The following is a 9,616-nucleotide window of genomic DNA, read 5'->3' on the forward strand; positions in this document are numbered from 1 at the left end:
AGCAAATTGCATTATTATCCCCAAGTGAACTCTGCCATTTTCAATCTCTACTTTTTAAATCATGAAATTTCTTCCTGGAATGCCTTTTACACCCCACTTCCACCACAGACATTTCTACCTAGCAAGGCTCATCTATCCTTTTCCCCTCTGTTCTATGAAGCCCTTGATTATCTTAGTTAAGAGAAGCATTTGATTATTTTAATACCCCATACCACTTTGCTGAGAGCTTAAAGAGCTATATAACCCTGAGCAACTATCAAACATTGTGATCCAGTTTCCTCATCTGTAAAATGGGTGAGGGGAATTATTCATATAGTCCTATGTTTTTGTGCTCTCAATTAAGTAATGAATGTAAAGTGTTTGGTAAAGTTTAAAATGCAAGATACTATTATTTGCTTGTAGCCAATGCATACAATAATACGTTTTGTTTAAATTATATTCATATAAATATGCATTTTCATTCAGAGAGACAGATGACTGTGGTCATTATAGGCACAATTATTATAAAAACTAAGTTCTTGGATGTGTTAATATGTATATTTTGCATATCAGACAATCTAAAGCAAAAAAAAACCTGGCTAATGAAGAAGAAAAATCTCTCTCTTTCGCTTCTTCTCCTCTTCGTTTTGTTTTCTTCTTTCTTTTTTCTTCTCTCTAGATAAAAATAGAAATATAAATATGAAGAATGAGGAGAAATGGCTGTAAGATATTTTATCAAATATTGAAAAACAATATGTACCATCTGAAATATAATAAATATGATTTACATATGCAAGCAAGACTGACAATAAATCCCGAATTGAAAATAATTTTAGAAAGAGCAAGTTTGGACAGCAATAACCATTTCTATTCAAAGAGGCAATAGAATTTCTAGGAAAATCAGCTATAGTAAAATATCACAGAGGATAAGAATGAATGATACAAATGAAAAGAAAAATAGCAATAGATATGCCCAGCAGTGCCCAGAAAATGGAGTCCAAGAAATACTAAGTAATAAAAAACCTTGGCCTCACAAAGTAGGTAAGTTGTGGGAAATCTGACATTAGCGATATTACTTGGCTTTGCTAGAATGGGACTTAAGACCACAAGATAGCTATAGAAGGGTATACATTATATATTAGGAAGATCTAATCTTCTTTAAGAAATTCAGGAATCATGGCCAATAAGCCTGGTGAATTAAAGAGGTATTGAATAAATGAATGAATAAAATAACTTAGTTTCTTATAATGTTTCATTCCAAGTCCTTCATAACCTGGCTTCTTATACTTTATTCCTCAATAAATGCTTTTAGATGCAGTCTCTTGGTTATTCCATGAATAAGACAATCCATCTCTTGGCTACAGGCATTTTTTTCTGGTTGTCCCACATGCATAGAATGCTCTCCATCCTCTACTCTGATTACTGACCTTCCTGACTTTCAAGTCCTTAATAAAATCTCACCTTCTCCAGGAAGCTTTCCTCAACTTCTCTTAATTTTAGTGCCTTCCTTCTGATAATTGTTTCTTATTTTTCCTTTACATAGGTTCTTTTGTATATTTTTGTTTGTATTGTTTCCCCTATTAGATTGTAAGCTCCTTGAGGGCAGACCCTGGTTTTTGGTTTTTGGGGGGAGGGAGGTTTAATCTCTTTTTGTACCCCCAGGACTTAGCACAGTACCTGACAAATAGTAGATATTTAATAAATGTTAATTGATTGATTTCCATCATTGTACTAAGTACTAAAAATATAATACAAAAATCAATCAAAAAAGCTTCTATTAATACATGGTTAGACTCTGTATGTAGGGAAGTGGGTTATTTTAGCTTAGAAAGTTATAAAGGGGGGCGGCCAGGTAGCACAGCAAGTAAGAGCACCGGCTCCAGTGTTGAGAAGACCTGGAGATAGAATCCCGGGCTCAGACACTTAGCACCCACTCAGAAACACCTGGCCATGTAACCTTGAGCAAGTTACTTAACCCTGATTGCTTAGGGGTGGCTAGGTGGCTCAGTGAGTAAGAGTGCCGGCTCCAGTGTCGGGATGACCTGGATCAAATCCGGGCTCAGATACTCAGCACCACACCCAGAAATAATAACTGGCCGTGTAACCTTGAGCAAGTTACTTAACCCCAATTGCTTTAAAAAAAAAAAAAAGAAAGTTATAAAGGGGCAGAGCCAAGATGGCAGAGTAAAGGCAGGGACCCACCTGAGATCTCCCCTAAACTCCTCCAAATACCTCTAAAAATGACTAAATACATTCTTGAGCAGCAGAATCCACAAAAAGAGTGAAACAATTTTCCAACCCAGGACAATTTAGGTCTATAACACCAGAATTGTAAAACAAATTTGGTAATGTATTTTTACTAAATTGATTTTTGCCTAACCCTGAGCCTATATATTCCTCTAGATTTTTAGGTTAATTTTTATTTTTTTATTTTATTGTAATTGAATATGTAAAAGACTTGTGTGTATTTTGGTATATTTATCCCAAATATTTTATGAAGTTATTTAGAAGAAAGTTTCTCTCCTTATCATTATTTCTTACATTATATTATAATTACAATTATAATTATACAATTATAGTTAAAAGATATTAACTAAGGGGTAGCCAGGTAGCACAGTAAGTAAAAGCACCGGCTCCAGTGTCAGGATGACCTGGGGATCAAATCTGGGCTCAGATACTTAACACTACACCCAGAAATAACTGGCCATGTAACCCTGAGCAAGTTACTTAACCCTGATTGCTAAAAAAAAAAAAAAGATATTAACTTGGATGGTTTATTTGAATCCTAAAACTTTCCTCAAGCTATTGTCTCTATTAGCATCTTTGTTAATTCTTAGAATTTCCTAAGTGCATCATCATATCATCGTCATAAAAAACGTCACATTTTGGCAAAGGATCCCCAATGAATCACTTGAAAAAATATGATTTTTTTAAAAATTAGATTAATTATTTTGATTCATTTTCTGATGCTGAACCAATCCTTGTATATGTGGTATAAAACGAGATTGATTATAATGAATGATTTTTTGAGTGATTTGCTGTCATCTAATTCACAGGATTTTAAAACATTTTTGAAAGCATATTAATTATATTGAACTTTAGTCCTCTTTGTTTTATTCTTCCATGGTTTAAGTATAATAATCAGTCTCATAAAAGGAGAATGGTAGATTTTTTCTTATGGTTTCTGAATTACTGGCATAGTATTGATAATAATCATATTTTTAAAATTTGATAGAACATAGAATTTCCCACAAAGAAGAATTTTTCTTTGTCCTGCCCTTGGCAATTTTTCTCAGCCAGTTTTTTTTTTTTTAATTGGACTAAAATTTTTTTCTGTTAGTTTGGGGATTTTGCATTTTTAACTTCAATCCTTTATTTCTTTTTGGGTCCTCATTTGCAGTAGTATATAGCTATAAATAATATGGTCTGATCATTCTTTTTATTCTGGCATAGTGGTGATTCCACCTGATTCATGTCTTATGGTGTTGCTTTGATTTTCTGCTATTTTCTTTTTAACCAGATTGCAAAAGAATCATCCATTTTCAAAATCTTTTCAAAGAAATAGCATTGAGTTTGGCTTATCATTTCTAGTCTTCTTAGTTTCAGGTTTGTTTGTTTCTTCTCTCTATTTTCAATACCTCTTTATATATATTTTGCATTTCTATCTTTTAACTTTCTTTCAAATGCATTTTCAGCATATTAATCTTTTTTTTTTTTAAAGCAATTGGCGTTAAGAACTTGCTCAAGGTTACCCAACCAGTTATTTCTGGGTGTGGTGCTAAGTATCCGAGCCCAGATTCAATCCCAGGTTATTCCGACTCTGGGGCTGGTGCGCTTACTCGCTGTGCTACCTGGCCACCCCACAGCATATTAATCTTCTAATTTTTATTTTTGTTAATGTATTTTTAGGGATACATTTTTTATTTTTTTTACCTAAGGACTACTATAGCTGTATCCTCAAAATGTTGTTATGCTGTTTCATTAATATCTTTTTCTTTCATATAATTATTAAATATTTCTGTGAACTAACTCAATATTTAAGGTTTAATTTTCAAATCTTTATGTGGGTGTATTTGTTTTGTTTTTGATTCCTGAACTAATTACTATTTTTATTTCAATATAATCTTCAAAGATTATTTCTTATTTAGAAGAAAATTTCTCTTATCATTATTCCTTAGATTATATTATAATTACATTGAAAGATATTAACTTGGGACAGCTTATTTGAATCCTAAAACTTTCCTCAAGCTATTGTCTCCATTAGCATCTTTGTTAATTCTTAGAATTTCTTAGAAATTTCTTAGAAAATCTCCATTTTTATTGTATTTCCTTTATTCCTATGACAAACTGCATAATTATTTTTGGTTAAAGTTTTACACTGTACTAAAAAAAATAAACATATCCTTTAGTGGTCTCACTTGAAAGACACTATAATTTTTTAATTCTATTTGCTCCAGCAATTTTTTCAGTTCCATATTCCTCCTCTTTTATTACTTTATTTTAGATTTGACCCAAATTGAGAGAGGGACATTAAATTACTATCAACATTGTCTTGTAATTCATTTTGTCTTGTAATTATTTTCTCTTAATAAATTTAAATGCTAAAAACATTTGGAACATATAAGCTTTAAAATTCATGTTGTTTTGTGGTCTATGATTCCTTTCAGCACCATTTAGTTTCTTTATCTCTTTTTATGTTGTAATTTTTTTGTTTGTTTTATCTGATAAAATAATTGCCATTTCTGATTTTTGTACATAGATCATATAGTAAATTATTCTCCAGCTCCTTTTTTAAAAAAAAATCTATAAATGCCCTTGCTTTTTAGTTCTGATTTTTTTAATCAACAAATTAAGAATTATTGTTTTCTTAGTCAATATACTATTTTGCAAGTATATTGGATGGCTTTATCCAATTGCATTTAAAGTTTTAAGTTATAGAGTTATATTTTCTGAAATTTGTCTATTATTATTATTATAAACTGGATTTTTTGCTTATTTGATTTCTTTCCCTCTTTAAAACAGTACTTTTTTCTTCAGTTATTTTTGCTTAATCTTCTTTAAGGCAACCCTTTATCCACTAACTCTCTTCTCCTAACTTTCAAACATTATTTATCATTTCCCTAGTTTTAGAGTTTAAATTTTCCTTTCTTCTTTATACCTAATTATCTAATTCTCCTCCTCCATGATCATCATCATTATCTTCTTCTTTCTTCTCCTCTCTCTGTCTCTGCCTCTTTCTGTCTCTTTCTATCTCTGTAAAGTAATACAGTAACCCTCTTCTCTCAACTTCTATTTATTAATTTAGTTAATCTTCTTTTGATTTCTTTCCATTTCCATATCAATAAGTACTATTAATGGTTTAGCACTCTTTTAGCACTGTTTTAGGAATATAAATACAAATCAAAAACAACAACAAAATAAAACAAACAAAACAGGCAATCCCTTACATGAATAAGTTTTCATTCTAATGGGTGAAGACAACACATAAAATGAGGTTCAAAAAGGAATTGGTATGGGAGGAGAAGGTACCACATAGCAGTTCAGTAGGGAGAGTTCAGAGAATAGAGAATGGAGAGCAGAGAGCAATAATAGAATCAGCATGGCTGGCCTGAGCACTTTTCTTGAAATGACAGTTACCTGAGGAACTGACCACTTAGAGGCAGGTGATGAAGAGATGCTTAATCCTCTAATTTGAGAAAGATGCAGGGTCTGACTGAAATTCCAGGGTGAGAAAACTACGGGACTGAAGATCCACAGTGAGAAGGCTGTGGAATGATAGATAAAGAAATCCAGAGTCAGGGTGCAGCCAGGTAGCACAGCAAGTAAGAGCACCAGCCCCAGCGTCAGGATGACCTGGGATCGAATTCGGGCTCAGACACTTGGCACCCACCCAGAAACACCTGGCCGTATAACCTTGAGCAATTTACTTCACCCCAATTGCTTTAAAAAAAATTAACAGTATTTCCATGTGACAATAATAAGATGTAAACATTAACAGAATATTCAATTAGATATGACAACTATGTTAACAATTCAAATTAACTATGAAATGCATAAAACGTCTGAGGATGAACCTACCACGGCAAATAAAAAGACCTGTAAAGATTCAATTGATTCAAAAGCACTCCTTAAAGAAATAGAGCTTGATAAAATAAGGGAAAAATCATTTGGAAAGAACAAAATACCTAGAACATCAAGAAAAATGACAAAAGAAGTAGGAATTAAGGGGGAATAGTACTTCTAAACCTCAAAGTATATTATAAACCAGAAGTCATCAAAACCATCTGATATTGGTAAAAAAAAATAGATTGATCAATGGAACAGAAGAAACAATAGAGAATCAGATTCAATAAAACTCAGTGACCCAGTGTTTCATAAAGAGAAAAACACAAACATCCATGGAATAAAATCCCTTTTGATATTAAAAAAAAAAACCTGCTGCAAAAATTGGAAAATATTCTGACAGAAATTAGACTTAGACCAACATCTTATAGCATATTCCAGAATGCATTCTAAATGGATAACTGGCCTTAATATTAAAGATTATGTTGATTTTAAAGGCTAGAAAAGCAGATCATAGAACTCTCACAGCTATTGCTGTTAAGTATTCATTTAAAAAGATAAAATATGATTACATGAAACTGAAAAGATTCTGCACAGATAAAATTAACACACTTCTGATAAGAAGTGGTTGAATGAAAAAAAATACCCTTGGAAACAAATTTCTCTAAGGGTTTGGGTTTGATATCCATAATACACATACACATACATACATATATACACACACATGTGCACACACATATAATTGCTATGTGTAGATTTCCCAATAAATGATCAAAGGATATGATATAGAGTAGAATTGCAAAATATTTACAACTACGTGAAAGAATGCTCGAAATCACGAAAAACAAGAGAAATACGAACCGACACAACTCTGTGATTTAATTCCACGACCTGGAAACAGGCGAAATGAATAAAATGACAAGAGTTAATGTTGGAGGGCTCACAGAATGATAGGTACACTAATATACGTTTATTGAGCTGTGAAATGGCATAATCATTTTGGAAAGGAGTTTGGAGTTATGCCAATAAAATGACTAAAATGTGCAGACCTTTTGAATCAGAGACAGTTTAAAAAAAATCTCATATCTAGATAAATACTTTCATGGTGATGTGTAAAGAACATTGAATTTAGAGTCAAAAGCCTTGGGTTCAAATCTCGACTTTACCACTTACCTATGTATTTGAATTTGGATTATCCTTTTTAGCTGAGCTGCAGTTTCTTCATCTGTAGAACTAAGGGAATCCTTAATCAGTTCTGGGTCATCTCGGTATTTTCTGATAAAATAGTAGATTATCTTTGTGGAGAGATGACCTATATCGGAACTAACATAGTTAAGCAAAGAAAAACAAAGGCATTACTTTCTACCTGGTTTTGCACCCTAGAGAATATGGATTATCTGTCTATGTTGACACTCATAAACAGATTTCATGTTCATTTTCATCCCAAAGAAACAATTAAAAAGTGAATGTGAAATTTCTTAGGCAACAACATCCTTGGTTTTGAATTTGGACACCATCTAGTATAGTGGCAGGAAAATGGATTGGCAATGCCTTCATTAACACACTTTAATTGGAATCAAGTAGGTGGCAGATAGAGGGTTGAACCTGAAGTGAGGAAAACCTGAGTACGGTCCTGATTCATATATTTACTCTCTCTGTGAACCTGGGCATGTCACTTAACCACCATAGGCTTCTGTTTCTTCATCTGTAAAATGAGGAGATTTTACTGAATATCCTTTATGATGGCCTGCTAGATGTTACAGAGGATAGAGCGGCAGGCCTAGAGGCAGGAAGTTTCATTGTTTTGAGTTCAAATCTGTATTCAGATAATTACTAGCTGTGTGACTCTAGACAAGTCTCTTTACCCTGTTTACATTAGTGTCCTCATCTATAAAATAAGCTAGAAAAGGAAAGTGCAACCTTTGTGAAGAAAACCCTTGATAGAATCACAAAGAGTGGACAGGGTTGAAATGACTCCACAACAAGAAGGTCCCTGTTGGCTCTAAATGTATGATCCAATGATCAAAGCTATACAGAAGTAAAACTAAAATCCTTTTTCTTTTCAAGAAAATTACAACTTATTAACTATTGATCTATAACATCCTACCTAGAATTTTATAATTCATATATTCTGAGACTTTGTGATGGATCAAAAAATGTTAACCAAATATTAAAAAAAAAGCCCAACAGTAATGCCACAATTGTCAACCTAAATTTTCTGGTTTAACAGCAATGATGCATATGAGGCAGCAAATGTCAATTTCCATCATCAATAATTCAATTGCCCTTGATCCTTTCTGGTCATGAGTAAATTTCAAAATACACATTCTTTTTTCTTTTTTAAATCTGGGGTTGGTCTATGTTGCTTCATCAGTGGGGTTCTTTGGCTGGCTTTGATGATAAATTTATCTTGTCACTGTATGCAATATTCAGTAATTGCTAGATTATGATTATTATGACTAGTTATCAGATTCTGAAAACAGAAGAGATTCTCTTCCATACCACTGCAATGTACTGTCCTCCAACATCTTCAGTCATTACAATTCTTAGATGGCATTTAAACTGAGCTATTGGAACCACGGAATTAAATCCAATCTCATTGTGAGTGTGACAATAAATATAAAGAAACCAATCCTCCATTCAAGCATCCTATATTTGCTCCTTTTTGTCTGGGTGCATTTAGTATTTAATTCTTGATTTATGTAATGTCTCCATAATTCTGAGAAAAAGATGAAAGAGGATATTAATTCTGGTTGGCTCTTGGCTATGGGAAAGCCTGTGTTAACAACCTAAATCATGCCCCTTTAAACTAAAGGGGGAAAAAGTCATGAAAATCATGGATAGCTCATTCCACGGGAAGATAAGATAGATGATAGATACAACCAGGTATATAAGAATATGTAATGTACATCTCATCTCCCATATGATGTGTGTATATACATAGGTACACAGATATGGACAGAGAGTCATCTGATTGTGTCTGAACAGAATGGAATAGAGCATGATGGTGGCTATTCAGGTATTTTGTTACGCTGGATGAAATGCTACATTTCATTGAAGAAAAAGCCGATTGACACTGAAGAATTAAATCCAGCCTTCATTTTACCAAACCCATGAAAGGCCAAGCACTGCGTTTGAGAAGTATCCGGCCTCCAGCAGTTCCTGCGACATTGCGAGCCTACACCAAGTGCACAGATACATGAATGCAAAGCCTGTCTCATGTGGATACAAAATTACGTTGGTGAGAACTGGCGGAAGAGACAATCATTAGGCACGGCCTTAGAATTCCACAGGAAGGCGGCCCTTCCTTCACCGGGCTCCCGAGGTGGAGACCACGCACATGCAAAGGAACCAGGAAGGAAATGGAATCGTGCGCACGTGAGCAGCAGCCAATCACACAGTGTGACCGAAGAAAAAAGGCGGGGCTTACAGAACGCCAACCAATCAATTCAGCCAAAAACAGCAGCGCTCTTCCTCAGCCCGCTGTGTGCCTCGGACAGCGTCTAGCGTGGGTATGTGACAGCCACAAGAGGAGATCCGCGGTGCAGGCTGCCCCAGGAGCCTGATGCCATTT

At 33.9% G+C, this 9,616-nt stretch overlaps 1 long non-coding RNA gene across 1 annotated transcript; it reads right to left on the minus strand.

Annotated features, from left to right (window-relative positions):
- Positions 1–432: 432 nt before the first annotated feature.
- Positions 433–7,816, minus strand: LOC138172085 (uncharacterized). The gene is made up of 3 exons (XR_011171048.1): positions 7,216–7,816; positions 5,617–5,744; positions 433–654 (listed from the first exon to the last, which is right to left on the minus strand). It is a non-coding gene; the product is annotated as an uncharacterized lncRNA (long non-coding RNA).
- Positions 7,817–9,616: the final 1,800 nt, after the last annotated feature.

This window comes from Petaurus breviceps, unplaced genomic scaffold, assembly GCF_028583685.1.
Source record: "Petaurus breviceps papuanus isolate PSGF00001 unplaced genomic scaffold, PetGlider_PUasm1.0 490, whole genome shotgun sequence".
Taxonomy (NCBI): domain Eukaryota; kingdom Metazoa; phylum Chordata; class Mammalia; order Diprotodontia; family Petauridae; genus Petaurus; species Petaurus breviceps.